The sequence below is a fragment of the Amphiura filiformis genome, chromosome 14 (genome assembly GCF_039555335.1).
Source record: "Amphiura filiformis chromosome 14, Afil_fr2py, whole genome shotgun sequence".
NCBI lineage: Eukaryota > Metazoa > Echinodermata > Ophiuroidea > Amphilepidida > Amphiuridae > Amphiura > Amphiura filiformis.
The window spans coordinates 12,198,070-12,225,648 of record NC_092641.1 but is presented as its reverse complement, the minus strand read 5'-3'; the positions used below and the strand labels follow the sequence as shown (position 1 = coordinate 12,225,648).

The 27,579-nt window shown below is 37.2% G+C and overlaps 1 long non-coding RNA gene across 2 annotated transcripts; it reads right to left on the bottom strand.

The window, feature by feature from the left end:
- Positions 1-5,642: 5,642 nt before the first annotated feature.
- LOC140169718 (uncharacterized) lies at positions 5,643-27,531 on the bottom strand. Of its 2 annotated transcripts, none has more exons than XR_011861386.1 (4): positions 27,519-27,531; positions 10,857-10,991; positions 8,558-8,777; positions 5,643-7,669 (listed from the first exon to the last, which is right to left on the bottom strand). It is a non-coding gene; the product is annotated as an uncharacterized lncRNA (long non-coding RNA). The 2 variants fall into 2 exon arrangements; XR_011861385.1 differs by lacking the exon at positions 27,519-27,531 and adding an exon at positions 15,149-15,315.
- Positions 27,532-27,579: the final 48 nt, after the last annotated feature.

Below are 27,579 nucleotides of genomic sequence, written 5' to 3'. Positions count from 1 at the left end.
TGTTGTACTAATGCCAATTTGTTCACAGTTGACAACTTCGGCACACGGTCTTTTAATAAATTCTCGTGGCATGCTCTGCAAATCCACACTTGATCATGAACTTCATCATTTTTCTTAGCGGGTAATGCATTTTTATCGGTGTTGCAAGGTAAACTTTGCTCCAGGATAGACCGATTATAGGCGCTAGTGTACAGTGCCCTGACTTGTCTCTTGAAAAAAATACGTTGACATATCTGACACACGTAAGTAAGCTGATCGTTTCTACACGATTCTTGAAAATGCAAAATTACTGTACTGATATCCGATTTTTTCCTGTACATATTTGACTGTGTTTGCTGACGCTTTTTCTCTGCCTTTTCTGGAATTTCATATGATTTCTTTGATTGCTGACGTTTTTTCTCTGCATTTTCGGGAATTTCATATGATTTCTTTGATTGCTGACGTTTTTTCTCTGCATTTTCGGGAATTTCATATGATTTCTTTGATTGCTGACGTGCCTGATTACGTTTGTTGTCTGCCTTTTCTGGAATTTCATATGATTTCTTTGATTGCTGACGTGCCTGGTCACGTTTGTTGTCTGCATTTTCAGGAATTTCGTATTTTGACGTGTCCGCAATTTTTGCGCTCTGCGTATTCGGTTATTTCATATTGTTGCTTTGACATTTTCGCTTCTTTTCGAGTCTTTCATTTTTTTGATCGGTAGTCAAACTTTGATACCACTTTTGGTATTTTGACAGTCCTGTCGACTTCGTCTGTGGTATATCTTGACTTTTGGTCCACGTGGAACAGCCTGCCTCGTCGTGAATGTTAGTTTCTGATAACATTTCGCTGGTCATTTGAATATGTACAGACTGAATACCGAATATTTCAGTTGTGACTTTCAATTTTGAACACAAGACTTTCAGGTAAGAATGTAAATTGTCAAAGTCTTCAAAACCAACAGTACTGAATGACCGTTATTTGCTGTGGGAACCCAAATTCATCTCGTGAATGTGAATCAAAGAACATATAGCATCCAGTTGCTGAATCCTGTAAATTGCCATCATGTACGATTGAAATATCAGTATATTTAAATCTGACAGTGTAAATGCTGCTTGCAATTGTACATTGAGTGGTACTAGGTCATTACCATCCTCTCTCTCGAGTATGCAATATCTTAAGGGTTCATAATTGATTGCATATGTTGAGTTGTCTTGTAATTTACATTCTGTAGGTAATTGCGTATTTTCTAAATAACCACTTTCGTGGAGTTCACCCGATAGACGTAATTTCTGGGATAAAGTTCTATACAGATAATCGCCATCCTTCAATATTTGATCTAAATTCACAGAATTGAATTCTCGGAAATAAAAGGAATGCGGCAAAGATACACTAATGTATTGCAAGAGCATTGGACACCTCTAGAATGGTCACTAAATAGAAAATCACCCTGATGGAAAGTACCAGACACTTGATTTACGTAGGCAATGCGAATCGAATCAGGATTTGGTTGAATATTATCATCGATGATTATAATTTCTTTCTCGCATTCTTCCTTGTTTTCAAATTGTATTTCTGATATTTCGATTGTAATTTCTTTCTTGCATTCTTCCTTGTTTTCAGATTGTATATCTGATATTTTCTTACTTTTCTGTTTACTGTAGCTTGCTTTTGCAATACGTGATTTCTTTGATGGACGTGGCATTATTACTGTGTCTAGATAATTTGATAGAATTAATATTATGCTAAATTAATTCGAAAACAATGTAAATAAATGCAGTTATAATCAACGAGGGTAACTAATAAACGATATCTGTATATAAATATGTAAACTGGAAAATGTAACGAGGGTAACTAATAAACGATATCTGTATATAAATATGTAAACTGGAAAATGTAACACTAAATATAAATACAACAATTAGTAACTAGAAAAATACAACTTTATGAATACAACAGTAACAATAATAACTTTTAAACAAACAATAATTATATTCTTTGAACTTGAATCAAAATACTTTATGAAAGTTCTTGAATTCTTCTAAATTTATGTGTAAACTGAGTTTTTGAAGTTTGGATCACATCCAGTTCTTCACGTTTCGTGTCGTAAATGTAAGCGGGACTGCACGTAGAGTCTATCCGTTACAATTAATTAAATTTTTCCACAAAATCTGTTCAGATTATCAATTCGTTATACGAAATTGTGTGTAACATTTAGCGTTACCCGGGACTTGGTTGTATGCGCTTTGAACTTGTAGCATGCAAAATAAATGCGTTCTCTATACCATACGGAACCAGTTACACAAAAGCCCCATGACGTTGCGGTCGATTATTACGTTTAAATTATCATATGAAAATATACGTATTTAATAGCTTTTTATAATGATAATCTATTGTTTATATTCTTGAATTGTTTCAATATTTCAATCATGAATAATGTTTATGGTTTAATGTGAATTTCTCACTACGGGAACAGCGCACTTTTGCAGCTTTTCATTGAAGGGGTTACATGTATATGCCCGTGTATAGGTTAAGACCATATCAGTTTTGATTACAAATTGGATTGTGTAATGTTTCCTGGATATGACACGTGATGTGTGCTGTAAAAATGTTAGCGGTTCTTTATAAAGTATGTATTTTAAACATACCATTAGAATATATTTACCATACTATGGGCGATATAAGTTAGTACTGTATTTTATTCACGTATATAAAACAATTCAGTAAGCCTATTTTGAATTTCCGGCCTACATAGACTCAGTAGATATAAGCTGAAAATACTGCCTTGACCATTTTTAATTGTAGCAACTGCCGGCTCCTAATCATTGCGGATAATATTGGGTACAATGCTTAATGTTTAAATCATTGTCTTTCAAATTCTTAAATGCGAGTTTTCAGACTCTAGGTTATACTTTTAAAATGAAGGTCTGGACTGGGTACTTTTTCAATCATTACAATTGTCAAGTGGTCTATATCTACATGATGTACCAAGGTACTTATATTTATATCGCCTAAATTACCATGCTAATTATGACTGAATATCACTTCACTAGTTTAATCTTATGTTTTAAAATAACAATGTTTCACTGGTTGAAGACAATGTCAAAACTGAGGTTGGTAAGATAGGGAGTTTAGAGGCGGGAAGTGAAACGGAGTAATATCTGTCATTCAAAGTTCAACCGGATGTCAAGATATCAAGATCCTTAAAAGTCTCTTGGTGTTCATATTTAAGACATATTGTTGTGAAGATGATGGAAGACAGCTGTGGAAAAGATTATGAATTCAAGCGGGCTCCTAATCATTGCGGATAATATTTGGTATCATGTTAAAGTTTTAAATCGTCGTCTTTCAAATTCTAGGTTATGCTCTTTAATTGTTGATTTCGTCTTGTCTTTTGAACTAGATACGAAACTTATTATATTACCGAAGTAGTGGAAGGGTCAGAGCAGAGCTGAATATCAAAATGAGTGTTTCTACAAGAATGACCGTTGAATTAAGAACACCATTAGCCGTCACGTGACAAGTTTCAATCCAAATGCAATTCATGAATAAATAATGTTTAGAATGTATAGAATAAAACTTATTTTTCCAGATGGATAAATTCCTAATACATTATTTGGTCTTTCATTTTTTGTATGAATATAAAATATCTGCATGTATAGGGATTATTTTCTACAATGCACTGTAAAACATTTTCGGGCTCTTACTAGAAACACTGCAAAAAATCTTATTGACTATTTGTTTTTCCGACTTTCTGTGTACTCAAGTTAAAAGTGTAGACAATCTAGCAAGACTAAAAAGAGTTTTTCGGTTGAGATATGTATTTCTTTATTGCTGTACAATACATCATAAAATATTACAAGAAGAATACACAATGTACATTGTTTAAACAATGAATTTGTAAAGCAAAGAATAAGTGTAATGTAACAAGTTTTTTTTTGTTCTTCGTACACGTCAATTAAAATGGATGTTAGATCTGGGGTGCCTATGAAATCATTGCGGATAATATTGGGTACAATGCTTAATTTTAAATCATTGTCTTTCAAATTCTTAAATGCGAGTTTTCAGACTCTAGGTTATGCTTTTAAAATGAAGGTCTGGACTGGGTACTTTTTCAATCATTACAATTGTCAAGTGGTCTATATATCTACATGATGTACCAAGGTACTTATATTTATATCGCCTAAATTACCATGCTAATTATGACTGAATATCACTTCACTAGTTTAATCTTATGTTTTAAAATAACAATGTTTCACTGGTTGAAGACAATGTCAAAACTGAGGTTGGTAAGATAGGGAGTTTAAGAGGCGGGAAGTGAAACGGAGTAATATCTGTCATTCAAAGTTCAACCGGATGTCAAGATATCAAGATCCTTAAAAGTCTCTTGGTGTTCATATTTAAGACATATTGTTGTGAAGATGATGGAAGACAGCTGTGGAAAAGATTATGAATTCAAGCGGGCTCCTAATCATTGCGGATAATATTTGGTATCATGTTAAAGTTTTAAATCGTCGTCTTTCAAATTCTAGGTTATGCTCTTTAATTGTTGATTTCGTCTTGTCTTTTGAACTAGATACGAAACTTATTATATTACCGAAGTAGTGGAAGGGTCAGAGCAGAGCTGAATATCAAAATGAGTGTTTCTACAAGAATGACCGTTGAATTAAGAACACCATTAGCCGTCACGTGACAAGTTTCAATCCAAATGCAATTCATGAATAAATAATGTTTAGAATGTATAGAATAAAACTTATTTTTCCAGATGGATAAATTCCTAATACATTATTTGGTCTTTCATTTTTTGTATGAATATAAAATATCTGCATGTATAGGGATTATTTTCTACAATGCACTGTAAAACATTTTCGGGCTCTTACTAGAAACACTGCAAAAAATCTTATTGACTATTTGTTTTCCGACTTTCTGTGTACTCAAGTTAAAAGTGTAGACAATCTAGCAAGACTAAAAAGAGTTTTTCGGGTTGAGATATGTATTTCTTTATTGCTGTACAATACATCATAAAATATTAAAAGAAGAATACACAATGTACATTGTTTAAACAATGAATTTGTAAAGCAAAGAATAAGTGTAATGTAACAAGTTTTTTTTTTGTTCTTCGTACACGTCAATTAAAATGGATGTTAGATCTGGGGTGCCTATGAAATTATTACGTCTTTCATCATCTGAACACATCACAATTGGCCTAACATGATCTAGAACATCTAGTATAAAGTATGCTATCATAAAGGCTAATTCTATTGAAATACATGAATTGGATAGTTCTGGACGTGTTTAATTCTCCATGTTCATTAGGCTTTTGCAGGTTAATATTAGAGAAAAAGTTCATTATTTTTTATGTCGTACGTTACATAGTATTCATATTTTATTTACCATATACACTCATTATTTCCCATTGATAGTCTATATATTATTGTATAACGTTTAAAAGTTTGTCTGGGTGCTTAGGCGATTTTTAGATTTTCTGATTCATTCTGCAAATGACCCAAAATGACCTTTGACCCCATACCTGTGTAGGTTATGAAAACTGTGCCTAGAACTCTTTGGTTTACTACTGTTCGAATACTTTGCTAAGGCAATACATTGTGTTTAATTCATTTCATTTCATTGGGCTGCGAAGCAAACGACTACAACGTTCTCCATTTACTACGATCTGAAGCCAAAGTGGCAATGGCATCTGGCCGTAGAAAGTTGTCGAAATCCCCCAACAGTTTTTGCACATAAGACAAGTAGGATGTTCTTTGCCTTCCAGGTCTTCTTTTACCATGTAATGGGGTGTAGAGAGCATATCTTCTGCATGGTTCATCTTCCTGCATCCTCAGGATATGTCCCAGGAATCGTAGTTGTTCGGATCTGACAGAGTTGATAAGAGGCACAGTGTTGGTGATGGTATAGACCCTTTCATTGCAGTTGATAGTCATGTACTCAGTTGTCATACTTTTGTGTTTAATACTTTGTGTTTTGCTACATGTCAAGAACTGACAGTACTCCATACTGTCGCAGCATTGAATACTGCGAATCTATATGGCAGACATCTGACTGTACTGAGTACTGCCGCAGCATTGAATACTGCGAATCTATGGCAGAAAATCTGACAGTACTGAGTACTGCTGCAGCATTGAATACTGCGAATCTATGGCAGGAAATCTGACAGTACTGAGTACTGCCGCAGCATTGAACACTGCGAATCTATGGCAGAAAATCTGACAGTACTGAGTACTGCCGCAGCATTGAATACTGCGAATCTATGGCAGAAATCTGACAGTACTGAGTACTGCCGCAGCATTGAATACTGCGAATCTATGGCAGAAAATCTGACAGTACTGAGTACTGCCGCAGCATTGAATACTGCGAATCTATGGCAGAAATCTGACAGTACTGAGTACTGCCGCAGCATTGAATACTGCTAATCTATGGCAGAAAATCTGACAGTACTGAGTACTGCCGCGGCATTGAATACTGCGAATCTATGTGTTTTGCTATGTCAAGAACTGACAGCAGCATTGAATACTGCGAATCTATGTGTTTTGCTATGTCAAGAACTGACAGTACTCCATACTGTCGCAGCATTGAATACTGCGAATCTATATGGCAGACATCTGACTGTACTGAGTACTGCCGCGGCATTGAATACTGCGAATCTATGGCAGAAAATCTGACAGTACTGAGTACGGCCGCAGCATTGAATACTGCGAATCTATGGCAGGAAATCTGACAGTACTGAGTACTGCCGCAGCATTGAACACTGCGAATCTATGGCAGAAAATCTGACAGTACTGAGTACTGCCGCAGCATTGAATACTGCGAATCTATGGCAGAAAATCTGACAGTACTGAGTACTGCCGCGGCATTGAATACTGCAAATCTATGGCAGTAAATCTGACAGTACTGAGTACTGCCGCAGCATTGAATACTGCGAATCTATGGCAGAAAATATGACAGTACTGAGTACTGCCGCAGCATTGAATACTGCGAATCTAAAAGTATGGTTGTTAAAATTCAAAAGTTCACAGGTTATGTATGATGTCAGTTGAATGTAATACTGGTAAACTTCTCGGCAGTGAGGCTGGGCTCCATATTACACAATATGTACTGGTATGCACAACATATCTTAATCAGAAGTGACAACTTTAGTGTTGTTCATACAGGTCATTACTGTGACTGACATCTACATGCAGTTACTTTGAATACAATTATGTAGTTACTTTATCCATAGAAAGTAAGTACATTAAACATGTATGCACACCATAAATGCTGTGATTTTAGCCAAGTATTGGAAAGAAAAAAGTTTTTAAAAAATAATATAGAGTTTATGATGCAAGTTGAATGTAATACTGGTGCCACTGTAGATAAAGGAACTGCTTAGGTCTTTCCATATTATATATAATATGTACTGATATGCACAATGTACCTTTACCTTAAGTCACATTTTTTGAGATATGTTCATACAGTTCAAATAACACAATACATGTATATTGTATTGAGCTGAAAGTATGTAATATATATGCTCCGAGTCTGAGACTTAAGGTAAGCCTTTATTGGAAAGCACCAGACGAAAACTCAGGAAGACTACTGCATACAAAATTTAAATGGTGGTGATGTTGATGGCCGACCAGGTAAGTACTCCACTCCAACCAACAAATCAAAGTACAGTCAACATACAGAACACCTGAAAAGGAAATAAAGAAAATTACAGTTTATTTTTCTTTTATGGAGAAGGGGAAGTTCATGTATCAGGTTATTTTGCTTGTTTGGTTGGGTTTGACAGGTGCAGCTGAAAGGGCTAATCTGACAAAAGTATTGTACATGTTTTCGTAAAAATAAATTGGGTTTCCATCAAATGTGTCAGAGCTACATTGTATGTAATTATTCACATCATAATTTGTGCAAATTTTGTACATAATATCTGCACATCGGAATGTCTGACATTTTGTAATACCAGATAGGAACAAATGGGCAATTCCAGGGTAAAAAAATATCAACTTTTGTACGCATAAGACAGCTATGAAAAACGTGAGTTCCAAGGAGCTACGTGTATGTGTCGCCGCGAGCCGCGATTTACTGGCATTCATAACCATATTCACATGTACATAGTCGTAGAGTGGACTTTTCGCTGCTCATAATAATCACTTAAAAATCACCTTTTTAAATATTTCTTTGGACAAAAGCTGATGCGTAGAATAAGTTGAGCAATCACAGATGACATATATCAGTGACACAGGTTTCTAAAGATAGTATTTTACTAGATATATACTAATGCAAACTTGCCAAAATAAAACCCTGGATGCACCCTACGGGAGTATCTACAACTTGAGAACAAGTCCTCAAACATTCAAAATTTGTAGTTACTACAACTAGTAATTTGGTAAGCATGCACCAACATAACTGTAAGATGACTTAATAATTTAAAGAGCATGTAAACCTCTTTCATTTGATACCAAATTTGTCATTATAGGACTTGTAGTTTTAAAGTTCTGAAGCATTTTTGATGTTTTTGGTCATGTCCCTGTTTGTTTGTAAATGCCCAAATGTATAATGTACACTAGTTTTAACATACCTTAATTTTAGTAGTTGATGTTAAAAGCCTCAACAAAGGATTTGACAGGCAGTTATCACAGATTCTTGTTCATGCAAAAACAAAGGTTTCTTGTGCCGATATGGAATGACATATGCAAGGAATGACAGCAAAGCCAGACGAAGATGTAGGATTACCATACTCCGATCCCATGGTGGTATAAAATGATACAAGGGGATAAGTCATGCACACAGTGATGTGTCTGCAAGGAACAATCAAACAAGAAACAAACTTAAGTGAACAATCGCAATTCCATTAAATATAAAAAATAAAAAGTGTAACTCCTGTGTTATAAATTCTAAAGTGTGATACACAATTCACACATGTACACCTGGAATTCAAATTTGAAATATAAACCACATGTATAGGTAGAAAACCTCCCCCCCCCCCTTTTTTTTTATTCTCATCAGTCATTAACTAGTCTTATATTCAAGAGCTAAATAAAAGAAAACTGTTGAGCAATAAATAACGACATGTGGTTGCAGAGATATGCTAATTTAAATATCTCAATTTTGTCAGCCAATATACTGTATAAACTTTTTGTGCATGTACATATTGTAATGCAAGTTATAGGCCTATACTATGCATTCTTAAAGTACACAATTTTAAGAATTAAGCACTTGCTCAGTAGCTTATACAGCCCTTTTAAACAGGCTAGCGCCCCGGTATAAAAAAGCACAGATTCTCAGCACATGATTGGCGCTTTACAAATATGTGCGTACAGTGTCTGAAATACATGTGCATAATACAATGATGAGCATGCATAAATTGTAGATTGATTTTATTTTTTATAGTTGTCATTAAAAAATATCCTGGTTTTGATACTACCCACCTGAGTACACAATTGCATTGATACCAAGCATGCCAAGGGGAGATAATGTGTTTAAGCACTGGCTGGTACATGCCCCACCCCTCCCCGGAGCAAACTGTTTTTCCGCGTGCACCCTTTGGAGCACTGGCTGGCGCATGCTCCCTGTTTTACTCTATTAATTAACCTTTAAGCTTAACCTTGTGAACTTTGGAAATGGTCTAACCTAATCTGATCCCTAAAATTTTTTTATCAAAAACATTGCCGTAAAATTTACTACGGTAATAAATTTCTAAAATGGTGGATGGTGCGCCAATCAGCTATATGCTATTTCTGGCAGACATTTAGGCATGCTCCTACATTCTCTTGGTCGGGGTTGTTCCATCTATTGCACTTACCCACTTCTCACGCCTGTCAAAGGGGACACCTTCGCGAAATTCCTATTGGTTTGTACAGGGCCTTTCAGTTCTAGTCAATTTTCTCAGTGCAGAAAATACCAATTTGCCCTGCCTTTGATAATTATTTAAAGTTGATTTCCCTGATAAGAACTTCTGGAATTTTTTTGTTTCAACAAGAAGTATTTTGGCATGTTTTGTGATTTCCCATAATTCCCCATTGAGTGCAACGGTTCCCCTTTGTGTATGAGGGGCGCTAGATGGAACAGCCAAATCTCGCAAAAGCAACCAATGGGAAGATAGGATCTATCGCAAGTAACATCATGCCGACCGACAGAATGATGATTTCATGTATAAAAAAAATAATAAAAAATAGATATAAATACAGTGTACTAATAACATACTCTACATACACCTCACACACACTTGCTTACATTGCCCAGTCATACCCCCCCCCACCCACATTTCATAATACAATGGAAACTCTTTAATCTGAAATTTGTGGGGCCACAACATTTAGTTTGTCTTATCAGGATTTTGTCTTATCCATCACATATTACATAGGGATTCAGTGCCAGGGACCTGAAAATCAAAGTCTTAAAGTGCTAGTTCATGTAGTAACTTAGTCTTATCAGGGTTGTTGTATTATCAGAGCTTGTATTAACGAGGTTCCACTGTACAGGTTTATATTTTCTCGCCTAGCTTTTCGGAGTGAAAGTCAGAAGAAATTATTTTGGTAATCATCTCGTAGGCCTATTAGTATTAAATGTTTTTAATGGCATGTATCATCTGAATTCGGAAGAAAACGATGTCGAAAAGCAGCTAAATAGTTGACTAAATACCTTCAGAAGACATAGCATATCTATCAGTTGTTATATGGTTAATAATAAAAATGAACATAAAATATTTTTCTCTCCGACTAGAAAAGTCCGAAAAGACAATTATTTTTGTCTGCTTAGCCTAAAAAGTCAGAATTCCGACAAAAGTTTGGACAATTTTGAGGAAAAAATTATATGTGCATGTAAATTTAATTTTCTAAATCGAGCACTGCTGCATGATGTTTTCTTTCAATATTTACCTGGTATTGGTACGTGAGGCAGCTGTGATAAAATGTTGCAAGTGCTGAAGAATCTGTAGTTGTAGTGATAAACCTCTAACTAGCGTATGATAACGTTCTGTGTATCTCGTGACTGTGATTACCATGTGAGTTCACCTGTAGAAATTAAGTAGATGCACTTCAGTTTACTTTGTTAACAATGCAGATACATGTACATGTAATATAAGGAGTCTGGGGAAAATATTTTGTTCAATTGAAAATATTTTTTATTCCTTATATAACACTGTGTATATGAAGCTATATCGGTCGACCAAAAGTGCCCCTATTTTTGTTCATAAAATCCAAAATAAATATCTGTTACTCTTAGCTCTAAAAATTCACATGGTCAATGATAAAAAATATGACATCTTTCTTCTGGTACCAAAATTGACACCACTTCTGGTAAAATCTGAGGTTCTGGGGATGAGACTATTAGCAATAGGAACATGCCCCTTTAAGCAGGCTCATAAAGCCGCCATTTGTTATTAATAGTCACAGGTCAGTGATTTGACTACTGTGGGAGGTCAAGATATTACAACACACAGTATACAATGACAATGTGACCGTAAAAACCTCATATTTAGTAAAGTTAGAAACAAAGGTGTTTTTTTTTACTCATATCTAAATAGGCCTAGTATAAATAGGTATGAAAAGCGAAATCAAATTTGTCATCACACCACATCATTTTATATATCAAATTAAAGCCCTTGAGTAAAAAAGCCAAAACCGAAAACCGTTTTGTCATAACGCCATCAGTAGGAAAGTTACATCTTGTCAAAGATTGACTTTCATCCAAAACGTTCAGCCAACTGATGCATTATTTTTTTTTATGTGGAACTGCTATTAAAATCCCTCTAAAATTCCATACACGATTGTCTCATCACAAAAATAAATTACATATATGTGTGTCAAGTGAAGTATAGACAACATATTTATGTAGATTTCCTTGACGATTCTTTTCTTTTAATCTTCTATGTAAAATTTGTATTGTGTTTTTGAACCAATCTGACAAGCAAATGTGTCAACTATAAAGGTTGCCTGTTATACAGTGTATAATAGTTTGTCAATGGACATGTATCATGTCTATGTATTGTTATGCCAGTTTGGGAGCGTAAATGGCACACAATCATGACAATAGAGATCCTTTGAAAATTAAACATATGAATTTTGATGATTTGGCAGCGATGATCATGCAGTGCATCATCTAGTCCGAATAATCAGACCCAGAACAAAATATTAATATCTGACATCATCTTGACTGAACACCACCATGCACCGTGCTACATACATCGAATGTATGGAGCCGGTATATACAATGTATTAACTCACACATACATATACGATGGGTGTAGCACCGTGCACAATGGTACATGCACGCGTATCAATGACATACCCATGTGATTTTACTACTGTGGGAGGTCAAGATATATTACAACCATAGCTATTGCAACACACAGTATACAATGACAATGTGACCGTAAAAACCTCATGTGTGGCAGTCTTACTTGTGGCCTATACTCCACCGTAATTTTCACTTCATGATTTAAACACCAAATTGGACAACATTACACACAATCACCATTCACTAATGTTCCATGACATCTATATATTTTGCAATTTGATACTTTACATGACCGGATGGCTGAAGTCAGCAAAATAAAGAGCGATTCAAAAACGAGTTTCATAGCCTATACTTATGTAGCGGACCTCTTGGATGATGGTTGTTCGGGCGAAGCGCAGTACGCGATGCAAGGCAGCGCTGTACGCTACGCGCAAGAAGTGAAAAGACACCAGCAGGTAAAATATCAACAATGTATTATGCAACTATGATCTACAGGGTATTGTCACATGATAAAAATATGGTAGCGTAAAATATCATGACATCATACATATAAATCAACAGTTAAAGCAACCTCAATAAAATATGGTACCACACAATAAAAATCACAGTTAGGGCAACCTCATAAAAATATGGTAGCACAAAATATGGCATCACACATAAAAATCACAGTTACGGCAATCTCATAAAATACGGTAGCAATGGAGTGTAACCTTAAGACAAACACTTTGCACAGCAATTGAGCGCCACCTTAAGAACAAACCCGTTACACAGCAATTGAGCGCAACCTTGAAACAAACCCGTTACACAGCAATTGAGCGCAACCTTAAAATAACCCGTTACACAGCAATTGAGCGCAACCTTAAAATAACCTGTTACACAGCAATTGAGCGCAACCTTGAAACAAACCCGTTACACAGCAATTGAGCGCAACCTTAAAATAACCCGTTACACAGCAATTGAGCGCAACCTTAAAATAACCCGTTACACAGCAATTGAGCGCAACCTTAAAACAACCCGTTACACAGCAATTGAGCGCAACCTTGAAACAAACCCGTTACACAGCAATTGAGCGCAACCTTAAAACAACCCGTTACACAAATACAGTTATTATGCTTACCTCAGTTATAAACACACAATATAACACAATATATCTCAATATCAACACAATAATAATAAGCGTCACCTTAATGCAACGGTTCAGCACTTAGCAAATGTGAAATGTGTACCCGAAACATGTCCTGGTAATCAGAATAGAAATGCGTTACTCGAATCGCACATTAATTATGGCAAGTGGTATTTTGGGGTGACAATTTTGTTATACCTTTTGTGGCAAATTTGGTTGGTGTCCCTTAAGCGACTCGACACCTGCTATACATGGACGTAACCTTAAACACACTAAGTTACTACATGAACTAGCACTTTAAACCCTCACTTCTTATGTCAGGTACAACAATAACATCAATTAATACCCTTTAATACCCATGTGCACTACTCATGATCTTCAGGTACCACATATATACAATGTAAGTGTAGCAATTAGTACATGCAAGGTGCTGTATCAGTCTGACGCCTTTTTATGAATAAGTTCAACTCTGTGCAATCATGGAATGTTTAATATACGCTTGGCATCTTTCAGGAATGAGTTCAGTGCAATCATGGAATGTATAAATATACGCTTGGCACCTTTCATGAATGAGCTCAGTGCAATCATGATTAGGTATAATATGGACGTCTTTCATGAATAAGTAGGTAACCCAGGCAAACCTTAGTTAACACATTTGCTGGTCAGCCAAATTCACCGACAATGTCAATGCATTTTTACATAGAAATTTAAAACTTGTGCCCGAAGAAAGAAACCTACATAAATATGTTTTCTATACTTCACTTGACCCAAATATATAATTTTGTATGGTGATAAGTCACCCGCACATGGAATTTCAGAGGGATTTTGATAGCAGTTCCATTAAAAAAAGCTGCTATCGCCATGAGACTAAGATCTAGAAACACCCCCGAAATGCCGTTTTGGGGAATTTTGCTAGATGAATCTTTTTGATGAAAGTCAGGCTTTGACAAGATGTAACTTTGCTACGGAAAGTGCTATGAAAAAAAGGTTTTCAGTTTTGGCTTTGTTTACTCAAGGCCAAGGGCTTTAATTAGATATATAAAATGATGCAGTTTGATGGCAAATTTGAATTCACCTAGGATACCTAGAATAAGTTCAGTGTAATCATGATGCTGGTTTATGTATACGCTTGACGGCTTTCATGAATAAGTTTAGTGCACTCATGATTCCGGCGTATTTACAGGCTTGTAGCACATTATTTCCCACAGCTCAGTACATGTGTCAACACAGAGAGGCAGAGTTTAGGTTATTGATTTAATGCTCCCTTGCTTGACGTTGTGTTATTTAAGCTGTTGGTCGATATAAAAGATGGCAATCAACCTGTTTCATATTCATAAGAATGAGTACATGATTTCCCATGTGTATGAGTTCTAAATCATAACAAGTTCTAGATACAGACTTTAAGGTACATATTTCGAGGTGCATAACAGACACAAAATTTGTGTCATAACAAACACCAAATTGGTGTCGATGACCTGACATGCATGCATTCTTTTGTGATGGTCTTTCAATTTGTGTCGGTGTCCTTGGCAGACTTGACTATGCTTCAGTGGTCATGAAAGGATTCAATAGATAACCTCTGCCCCGCTAATCCCCAGCTATTGTCTGAAATTGCACCTCGGAAGATATATTATAACAACTCAGTCCCTCAAATGATAGTCATATAACGACCAAAAGATAAATGACTGACTATCATTGAGGACTGAGTTCCGCAGTCTAAACAAGTTCAATGTAATTGCACCATGAATATTTTTAAGCACTGTTTACAAATATCAACACTCTTATTTCTGGATATTTCGACCCTCTTACTACACTGTCATGACCGTAGGTTCCATGAGGCACTTCACTGGAGTCTCCATACCAATTGTATATAAGTTTTACTCTGGCAGATATAGTTTCGGCGGAAAATCAGGCCATTTTCTGGTGTCCAAAACAATCAAAACACGCATTTTCGTAGATCGGGGGCACACACTCTCTCTAAGGAACGACACTGCTATATACCGGTAGTCTCATGCTGTACGTCATTATGTTAATATGAATATTAATGAGTAATATCAGGGCCACTTTCGGGACAGCCAGTGGCATATTAAACCACTCCGACACCATGATGCAGTACAGTTTGGCGCGCGATGGCTGGGGTGTCTCCGAGTGGGTTTCTCTGGCTGGGTATTTTGGTTAGAAATAAAATAATAGTTCATAATATTCTAAGGTAATTGGTAGAGACAATTCGAAGAGTTGACACGACATTTTTCTCCCTCACTGCTCGCTCGCACAATGAGCAGTTGGCATGAACTGCCCAGGCACAGTGGTATCGATAGGCCTATCAGGTATCACACACTGATACAGTAGGCTACGCTACGTAAAACCCTGGTAAAACCCAGTAAATGTGATCGGGATCGAGGGGCCCAGAAATATTCTTGACATTATCTTACTAATTTAGGTCAACTGACATGTTTGGTGATAGGGCTGTAAGTAAAATTTTGGGGAAACAATTAAAATTGCAACTGTGGCTCAAATTTTTTTCTATCACTGCAACGAATGCATGAGAAGACCAAGGGACGCACTAAAGATATAAGGGGGGGGGGCTTGATAGTTTTATGGAAAAAATTGTCTCGCCATCTGAGCAATTCAGAGCAAAGAAAAGATTTCATGTCAAGGGTAGAAAAAAATCACAGTTTAATTAAAGGGGCATTTCGTGATCCACAGCCTCATCCCCCACTTTTCTCAAAAAAAGTTGAGATTTTTATATCACTGGAAACCTCTGGCTACATAATGTTTATGTACCAAATATTTCTTGCAGATTAATTCGTTTAGCAAAGATATCGTGAAATTTGAATTTCGTTCTGGTGCACCAGAACGAAATTACAACGCATTGTCTATGGAGCAGTGTAATACACATAATCATGCATAACTCGCGAACGCAAAATCGGAAGCAAATGAAATTTTGGGAATAGGTTTTTTTCCCCGGTTTTTTTCGTGGATATCTAATGAAAAATGACATAAATAGAGGATGCTAGGATCACGAAATACTCCTTTAAGGAAAATTGACGGCCTATTTGATTAGTTTGGCTTAAAATTGCAAATTTTCTCGCGCATTGCGCGAATTTGTCGGCATGTCCAGTTCAGACCTATATCCGGAGTCATGCTGCACTGGTGTCATTTAACCTAAAGATACTTCAGTAATGCTTTTTACGGCACGTGAGAATTTAGGTGCTATATAAAACGTTAAAATGGTAAAAATATATAGACTTAGGCGGCCTATATCATAAACAACATTATAAAGTTGTTTAATCCAACACAAATTGCTGAACTAGAACTTATTTAACGATGATAACAAAAATTGAGTCTCATGTTAATGAAAAATTGCTTCACCAAGGTGTTAAAAAACCCAAAATTGCTTCACCGAGGTGTTAAAATAATGCTAATACCGAGGTGCTAAACAAATCGACCCTACCCAGTCGACAGTCCCCCATTGGTATCTATTGGTGCGTCCCTAACTGTCGTGTATGGCAAGCTAAAAGGCCCATTACGTATTGAGACAACGCGTTGCTTTCGAAAGCAACGCGTTGCTAAGCCAGCCAATAGATAGGCTATAGAGCTTTTAGCAACACGTTGCTTTCCCAACGCGTTGCTTTCGCCTTCTGACAGCAACGCGTTGCTTTCGCAAACAACACGTTGTTGTCATTCTTTACGTCTTGTGGCGACAACCAATCACAGCGACTCTTACAGGATACACACAAGCATGCAAGAAACTCTTTATAAGCTTATTTATTGTTCTCATAATATCTGTGAAATTTTACGCCTGAAATGGATTTCGTTTTATGATATGAACAAATTAATATTGTTGCTCAAGGAATTTCTCAGACTGAGTATTTAGGTCTACAATTGAGTGTACAATTATAGTGTGATACAGGGTGTATCAAAATGATTGGTACCGAACACTTCTCATTTTTTGCCGAATTTTGTTACTATTTTTTGTGCCAGTTTGGGGTTAATTGTTTAAATATTTGTAATTATAGAAGTTTTATCTTCTCTAAGAATTTTAGATCATAAAGATAGCACATTCCATTCAGAAGTTACATAATTCTAAAGGACAGTAGGTGTATTTACACCTTTCATCATAACGCTGGATCAGTAGCGCACCATTTTCAAAGCTCTATTTTACTGTAAATACCTTGTGAGGATGATATGTTGAAAATCATGCAAATGTTTAATATTTTCCTTGCCTTTTTCTTCATTCATAATATATATAAATGTTATAATCAATATTTATTGCTTGAGAGTAATATTATTGACTTGAATAATTCAGGTGGGGTGAAAGAAGTTTGTGTATCAACACCATCCAGGGCGGTAATTTAAATTGTATTATTGAGATTACTAGAGTGTAGACAGTGTAGGTTAGTTTAGACCTGGTAAAGTTATTGAAATGGCTCCACAGTATTCCACACTTCAGTGTGCATTCATAGTTAAGAATCACTGGTCGACACGAATCTACGGAGAAGTGCAGAGAAGATTTAGGAGACAGTTTCTAAGAGCAAGGCGTATATCCCATGCAAACATGCTATAACTTGCAATGCTTCAAAATTTGATATGGGCAGTTACAGAATGGACCCATCCCAGGTGTTTTAAACGTTCTTTCAAGATAGGGCTTCACCTCACACTGCAAGAGTCGCAAGGCAGGGACTTCAGGAACTATCTTTCTAAAAGCATGTGTAAAGCAATTTTATGTTATGTATACTGAGGAGTATGTATGCAATAAATGGTTCAAGCAGTGAACCTATTCATCTTGTGTTGTGTAAGTCAAACCATGATTACGTCGATCTTCGTTAAAATGACAATAGCTCCCAGATGCATCAACCTATCAACTTCAGATTAATAGATCAATAAGTTAACATATGCCCCTTTCGATTTATAGCACAAAAACTATATTAATTAGCAATTTTGTATCTTGATATATTTTTGAAAATGTCACATAGCCCGGTACCAATCATTTTGATACACCCTGTACACGCAAAACACAAAACATGTAACAACTAGTACCACTAAGGCGGGATGGACATAATCAACAGCTCTTCAAAGCGCCGATATGATTGGCTAATCAAAAACTCGGCTTAGGCGCCCCTGAATTGAGTATGTAAGCAACGCGTTGCTTTGGGAAAGCAACGCGTTGCTTTTGAAAGCAACGCATTGCTTGTGAAAGCAACGCGTTGCTAAAAGCTCTATTTCTATTGGCTGGCTTAGCAACGTGTTGCTTTCGAAAGCAACGCGTTGTCGCAATACGTAATGGGGCTTTTGGCTTGCCATAGTCGTGTAACTTGTATTTCGCGTAGACGTTCAAGGCCGTGTCAGTATGTGGGCGTTGCCACATTGAAGTAGTTAAAATAAATGAAACTAGTTTTCCTCTTTGAAATCGAATTGCTATTTTCAGTACCCGGTCATTTTTCTACGCCATGTTATATCATAATCACTCATTATTCTATAAAGCTGCCCGACCTACCACAAGATTAAACAAACAAATATTTTATATAATAGGCCTAATAATAAGAGCTCACAGACTCACTGGTAGTCTTGGGTTGTTTGTGAAGAAGACATTGCTAGGCAGAAAAAAAAAGACCCCATATGATGTCGACTGTCTCATGATAATATTTCATAAATATTGTTTATAAAGAAGCCCCCTCACTATATTTAAAGATATATAAAGAAATACCCTTTTATTTTATTGATAATAAAATGTCAAACTCTCCGGTAGTCTCATGTCTAAATGAATCCTCTATGCACACAGATATATCACGGACATGATAGAAAGAGCACCTATATCGCCCGGTAGTCTCATGTTTATGACAAAAATAATATTACGGACATGAGAGACGACCCCCTATATCACCCGGTCCTCATGTTAATGAAAATAAGAGGCCCAGCTCCGGTAGTCTGATGTCGTTTGTAGAAGAAGACAGTATCTATGCTAGGCAGGGTAAAAAGACCCAGATGTCTCATGATAACATTTCATATTGTTTGTAAAGAAGCCCCCCCCCCCCAACCTGCATTTAAAGATATATCACGGACATGTTAAAAAGACCCCCCCATCGCGGTAGTCTCATGTTAATGAAAAAATATACTCACGGACAACCAGAACATCGCCCGGTAGTCTCATATTAATGAATAAATAGAAAGACCCTATATCACCCGGTAGTCTCATGTTAATGAATAAAATATCACAGACATGATAGGAATACCAACTATATCAACCGGTAGTCTCAGTCATGTTAATAAAAAAAATACTCACGCACAATAAAGACCCCCTATATCGCCCGGTAGTCTCATGTGAATGAAATAAATATCACGGTCATGAAAGGCAGACCCCCTATATCGCCCGGTAGTCTCATGTTAATGAAAAAAATATCACAGACATGATAGAAGACCCCATATATCACCCGGTAGTCTCATGTTAATAAAAAAAATACTCACTGACGTGATAGAGAGTCCCCTATATCGACCGGTAGTCTCATGTCAATGAAATAAATATCACGGGCATGATCGACCGGTAGTCTCATGTTAATGAAAACTATATCACGAACATGATAGAAAGCCCCCTATATAATGTATATCGACCGGTAGTTTCATGTTAATAAAAAATATCACGGATATGATAGGAAGACCCCCTATGTCGACCGGTAGTCTCATGTTAATGAAAAAAATATCACGGACATGATAGAGAGCCCCCTATATCGACCGGTAGTCTCATATTAATGAAAATAATATAACGGACATGATAGGAAGACCCCCGATATCGACCGGTAGTCTCATGTCTATGAAATAAATATCACGGATATGATAGGAAGACCCCTATGTCGACCGGTAGTCTCATGTTAATGAAAAAATATACTCATGGACATCATCGGATAGAAGACCCCCTATGTCGACCGGTAGTCTCATGTTAATGAAAAAATATACTCATGGACATGATTGAAGACCCCCTATATCGCCTGGTAGTCTCATGTTAATGTAAAAATATACTCATGGACATGATAGAAGACCCCCTATATCGACCGGTAGTCTCATGTCTATGAAATAAATATTACGGATATGATAGGAAGACCCCCTATGTCGACCGGTAGCCTCATGTTATTGAAAACAATATCACGGACATGATAGAAAGGCCCCCTATATCGACCGGTAGTCTCATGTTAATGAAAATAATATCACGGACATGATAGAAGACCCCTATATCGACCGGTAGTCTCATGTCTATGAAATAAATATTACGGATATGATAGGAAGACCCCCTATGTCGACCGGTAGCCTCATGTTATTGAAAACAATATCACGGACATGATAGAAAGGCCCCCTGTATCGCCCGGTAGTCTCATGTTCATGTAAAAATATACTCATGGACATGATAGAAGACCCCCTATATCGACCGGTAGTCTCATGTCTATGAAATAAATATCACGGATATGATAGGAAGACCCCCTATGTCGACCGGTAGTCTCATGTTAATGAAAACAATATCACGGACATGATAGAAAGGCCCCTATATCGACCGGTAGTCTCATGTTAATGAAAACAATGTCATGGACATGATAGAAAGCCCCCTATATCGACCGGTAGTTTCATGTTAATGAAAAAATGTACTCACGGACATGATAGAAGACCCCCTATATCGCCTGGTAGTCTCATGTTAATAAAAAAAAAAAAACTCACGGACGTGATAGAAAGACCCCTATATCGCCCGGTAGTCTCATGTCAATGAAATAAATATCACGGACATGATAGGAAGACCCACTATGTCGACCGGTAGTCTCATGTTAATGAAAACTATATCACGAACATGATAGAAAGCCCTCGACCGGTAGTTTCATGTTAATGAAAAAAATATCACGGATATGATAGGAAGACCCCTATATTGCCCGGTAGTCTCATGTCAATGAAATAAATATCACGGACATGATAGGAAGAGCTGGAAGACCCCCTATATCGCCCGGTAGTCTCATGTTAATTAAAATAAAATACTCACGGGCATGATAGAGAGCCCCCTATATCGACCGGTAGTCTCATGTCAATGAAAAAATATACTCACGGACATGATAGAAGACCCCCTATATCGAACGGTAGTCTCATGTAATGAAAATAAGAGGTCCAAATCTCCCCGGTAGTCTGATGTAGTTTGTAGAAGAAGACAATATCTTTGCTAGGCAGGGTAAAAAGACATTATGAAGCCTCCCCCACCCACCCTATAATTATTTAAAGATATATCACGGACATGTTAGAAAGACCCCAGTATCCCGGTAGTCTCATGTTAATAAAAAAATACTCACGGACATGATAGAAAGACCAGTACATCGCCCGGTAGTCTCATGAATAAATATAATCAAGGATATGATAGGTTACCCCCACCCCCATATCGCCCGGTAGTCTCATGTTAATGAAACTGAATAAGAGGACCAGACTCCGGTAGTCTCATGTCGTATGTAAGTAAATCACTCTATGAACACAGATATATCACAGACATGACAGAAAGACCCCTATATCGCCCGGCAGTCTCATGTTAATGAAAATAAGAGGACCAGACTCCGGTAGTCTCATGTCGTGTGTAAGTAAATCACTCTATGAACACAGATATATCACGGACATGACAGAAAGACCGCCCCCCCATATCGCCCGGTAGTCTCATGTCAATGAAAATAAATATCACGGACATGATAGAAAGACCACCTATATCAACCGGTAGTTTCATGTTAATGACACGGACATGATAGAAAAAACCCCTATATCGACCGGTAGTTTCAAGTTAATGACAAAAATGTCACGGACATGATAGAAGACCCCTATATCGCCCGGTAGTCTCACTCGTGTTATTGATAATAATCATAGGCGTAGATCGGGGGTGGGGGTCATATAAATGAATAAATAGGCCCAAAATAAATAAATAAATAAATAAATAAATAAATAAATAAATAAATAAATAAATAAATAAATAAATAAATAAAATCATGAGGAGTGCTATTTTGTGAATGAGGAGTGTGATTATATGCTGAAATGTGATGTAAGCTTAGAAATTAAGGAGTGTGATAAATCGCACTCCTTATGATCATTTAAGGAGGAGTGTAATTACACTCGCACTCTCCAAAACTCAAAGTCTTTCAATAATGTCCGTGATATTTTTTTCATTAACATGAGACTACCGGGCGATATCGGGGTCTTTCTATCATGTCCGTGATTTTGTTTTCATTGGCTTGAGACTACCGGGCGATATAGAGGGTCTTTCTATCATGCCCGTGATATATTTGTGTGCATAGATGGACTCACTTGGACCTCTTATTTTCATTAACAAGAGACTACCGGGTGATATAGGGGGTCTTTCCATCATGTCCGTGATATTTTTCATTAACATGAGACTACCGAGCAATAGCGGGGGTCTTTCTTTCATGTCTGTGATATTTTTTTCATTGACATGAGACTACCGGACGATATAGGGGCCTTTCTATCATGTCCGTGATATTTTTTCATTAACCATGTTAACATGAGACTACCGGGCCATATAGGGGGTCTTTCTATCATGTCCGTGATATTGTTTTCATTAACATGAGACTACCGGGCGATATAGAGGGTCTTTCTATCATGTCCGTGATATATTTTTCATTGACATGAGACTACCGGGCGATATCGGGGTCTTTCTATCATGTCCGTGATATTGTTTCATTGACATGAGACTACCGGGCGATTATAGGGGGTCTTTCTATCACGTCCGTGATATTTTTTTCATTCACCATTTTAACATGAGGGTACCGGGCCATATAGGGGGTCTTTCTATCATGTCCGTGATATTTTTTTTAACCATTTTAACATGAGGGTACCGGGCCATATAGGGGGTCTTTCTATCATGTCCGTGATATTTTTTTCATTAACCATGTTAACATGAGACTACCGGGCCATATAGGGTCTTTCCATCATGTCCGTGATATTTTTCATTAACATGAGACTACCGGGCAATATCGGGGTCTTTCTTTCATGTCTGTGATATTTTTTTCATTTACATGAGACTACCGGACGATATAGGGCCTTTCTATCATGTCCGTGATATTTTTTCATTAACCATGTTAACATGAGACTACCGGGCCATATAGGGGGTCTTTCTATCATGTCCGTGATATTGTTTTCATTAACATGAGACTACCGGGCGATATAGAGGGTCTTTCTATCATGTCCGTGATATATTTTTTCATTGACATGAGACTACCGGGCGATATCGGGGTCTTTCTATCATGTCCGTGATATTGTTTCATTGACATGAGACTACCGGGCGATTATAGGGGTCTTTCTATCACGTCCGTGATATTTTTTTTATTCACCATTTTAACATGAGGGTACCGGGCCATATAGGGGGTCTTTCTATCATGTCCGTGATATTTTTTTCATTAACCATTTTAACATGAGGGTACCGGGCCATATAGGGGGTCTTTCTATCATGTCCGTGATATTTTTTCATTAACCATGTTAACATGAGACTACCGGGCCATATAGGGTCTTTCCATCATGTCCGTGATATTTTTCATTAACATGAGACTACCGGGCAATATCGGGGTCTTTCTTTCATGTCTGTGATATTTTTTCATTGACATGAGACTACCGGACGATATAGGGGCCTTTCTATCATGTCCGTGATATTTTTTCATTAACCATGTTAACATGAGACTACCGGGCCATATATGGGGTCTTTCTATCATGTCCGTGATATATTTTTCATTGACATGAGACTACCGGGTTATGTAGGGGTCTTTCTATCATGTCCGTGATATTGTTTTCATTGACATGAGACTACCGGGCGATATAGGGGGTCTTTCTATCATGTCCGTGATATTTTTTTTCATTGACATGAGACTACCGGGCGATATCGGGGGTCTTTCTATCATGTCCGTGATATTGTTTTCATTGACATGAGACTACCGGGCGATATAGGGGGTCTTTCTATCATGTCCGTGATATTTTTTTCATTAACCATGTTAACATGAGGCTACCGGGCCATATATAGGAGGTCTTTCTATCATGTCCGTGATATTTTTTCATTAACATGAGACTACCGGGCCATATAGGGGGTCTTTCTATCATGTCCGTGATATATTTTTTCATTGACATGAGACTACCGGGCGATTATAGGTGGTCTTTCTATCACGTCCGTGATATTTTTTTCATTAACCATTTGAACATGAGGGTACCGGGCCATATAGGGGGTCTTTCTATCATGTCCGTGATATTTTTTCCATTAACATGAGACTACCGGGCGATTATAGGGGGTGTTTCTATCACGTCCGTGATATTTTTTTCATTAACCATTTTAACATGAGGGTACCGGGCCATATAGGGGGTCTTTCTATCATGTCCGTGATATATTTTTTCATTGACATGAGACTACCGGGCGATATAGAGGGTCTTTCTATCACGTCCGTGATATATTTTTCATTGACATGAGACTACCGGGCGATATCAGGGTCTTTCTATCATGTCCGTGATATTGTTTTCATTGACATGAGACTACCGGGCGATTATAGGGGGTCTTTCTATCATGTCCGTGATATTTTATTCATTAACCATTTTAACATGAGGGTACCGGGCCATATAGGGGGTCTTTCTATCATGTCCGTGATATTTTTTTCATTAACATGAGACTACCGGGTTATATAGGGGGTCTTTCTATCATGTCCGTATAATATTTTTTTTATTAACATGAGACTACCGGGCGACATAGGGGGTCTTTCCATCATGTCCGTTAAGTTTTTTTTCATTGACATGAGACTACCGGGCGATATAGGGGATCAATTAATGTCCGTGATACATTTTTTCCATTTAACATGAGACTACCGGGCGATACAAGGGGTCTCTCTATAATGTCTGTGATATTTTTTCCATTAACATGAGACTACCGGGCGATCTAGTGGGTCTTCTATAGTCCGTGATATTATTCTTATATTTTTTCATTAATATGAGATTATAATATACCGGGCGATGGTCAGTGGCGTAGATTTCTTTTTGGCATTGGGGAGCTGAGGGGGGGATCATGGAGTTTTCTTGAAGTATTGTGAATCAGCACCTTTTAGCGACAAAATAAGTTTATGGTACAATTCATATCAAATCCTTTGTCAACCTTTAGACAAGAACTGTCCAGCACGAAATGTCCCATTGCAATTCATCCACGAAAGTTGCCAAAATGGGGTCATTTTTTGTTTAATTCAACACAGCATGAACATTTTGGAATGTATAGGCCTCACCTGGTACCAAAATGGAGCTAAGAATATTCTCCATGCTGCTAGACTATTTATTAGTTCACAGGTTATTTTGTTAAGTCGCGTGAAATTTTTAAGTGCCAAGTTTTTTACTTCTTTTCTGTGAGTTTACTGTGTCAGTGCACTGTTTTGACCAAAAATTGACTCTTTCTTCTATCCGTACGTGGACTAGCGCCATCCATTTTAACTCACCAGGCCCAGGAGTATTCTTGTACTATTTCTGGAACTAACAATGTCAAATACATCATGATAGGTCAAATATCAGGGTCGCGAATCTAAATTATAGTAAAAGTTTTGGTAAAACTACCAGCTACTCCCTGGATTCTCAGTGACTAGCAGCTACTAGCCTCCAACACATGCATTCGCAACGCGCATGCGTTGTATGCAGAAACAGATGACTGCAGACATAGTTAGTGGATTGGTGTAATATGAGCTTGCATGTAAGCTGCACTGGACTCTCGTTCATTCAAGGTTATGAGCTTCACTATACATTGTACATGCATTTTGCTAAATAACTTATGTTGACATTTTCAATAAAAGGATTTGATATGATGGTTTGCGCGCGAAAAAAATTGGTATATTGAAGCTAAACTGATGAAATATAGTACAAAAGTTGAACAAATGCGCGCGAGCCGCGCAAAGAGGTTTTTCAGGTTAAAATAGCCAAATATGAGGTTAATTTGTTCAGAAACCCACTTAGGGACTATTGCCGTCAACATGGGGGGGGGGGGTGACTGTATGGACCATCCCCACAAGCGAAATATTGGGGATTCCCCCATCTACGCCTATGATTATTATCAATAACACGAGTGAGACTAGTGGGGACATAGGGGTTCATCATTTCCGTGATAAATCTTGATAGCTCTTGAGTCTTGATATTATAATCTTTTAAAAACGACGCGAGACTACCTGAGAGTTTTTGCCCTTTTCATTATCAATAACATAGGCCTACTACCTGAGCGTCTAAACATGTCACACTTATGACATGGGTTGTTCAGTTCCCCCGAATGGAGTCTGATTTAGGTGTGTAAGGTGCGGTTTTAGCGTTTTCCCCGAATGACCAACAAAAGTGGGGGAGGGGCACGTGCCGCCCTGCCCCCCTCCCCCGCGCACGCCCGACGTGAACAACAGTAGGCCTACTTTATATAGGCCCTACTTTAATACCAAGTATCATTTAAATATATTCCAGCTCCTTGCTTGAGCACTTTACCGTGGATGATTTACCTTACTTGTATTTATTTATATTTTGAATTATATATTTAGTTAATATTTATTTATTAATATTTAGGCTGTATAATTTATTTATTTTATGGATCTCGATACAATTTAAGAAAACAAACTTTCTTTATTTCTTCCTTCTTTTCTTTTCTCCTTCTTTCTTTCTTTCTTTTTTCTTTTTTAAAATTTATATATTTATTTATTTTAAGATTTATTTATTGAAATAATAAGAATTAGCATGCTTATCAAATTAATAAACAAGACGACTTTGGCAAGTCTAATTTCCCACTGCCAAAGTTTAAAGATGCGCGCCGCATAGCATTGTTATGGTATTATAACACTAAACTCCTTTACGTTTCAAACGAGAGGTATTTTCAAGGTAAATATACCTGCATTTCAGTGTGAATGATTATTTAGTGGTGTGTGCCTGTATACTGGTGGCCCTATTTGACTAAGTTGCCAGTTTATTACTAGGTCATATAAACCCGATCTTGGTAAAATTCTCATTATTATTCATAAGATGACGCACGACATGAGACTACCGGTATATAGCCAAAGCCCTCTAAGGAAAACCATGCGAAATATCGCAATCGGCCGCCTGTCTCCCATTTCAATCTCGTCATGTGAGGGCAGTAGATCGTTTTTACGGTGGCGTAGCACAAATCCAATTTTGCTACACTTACATGCACACAAAATCATGAAAATGGTCGGAAAACAATGTAGCCTCTTTCCCAGTACTGCAGA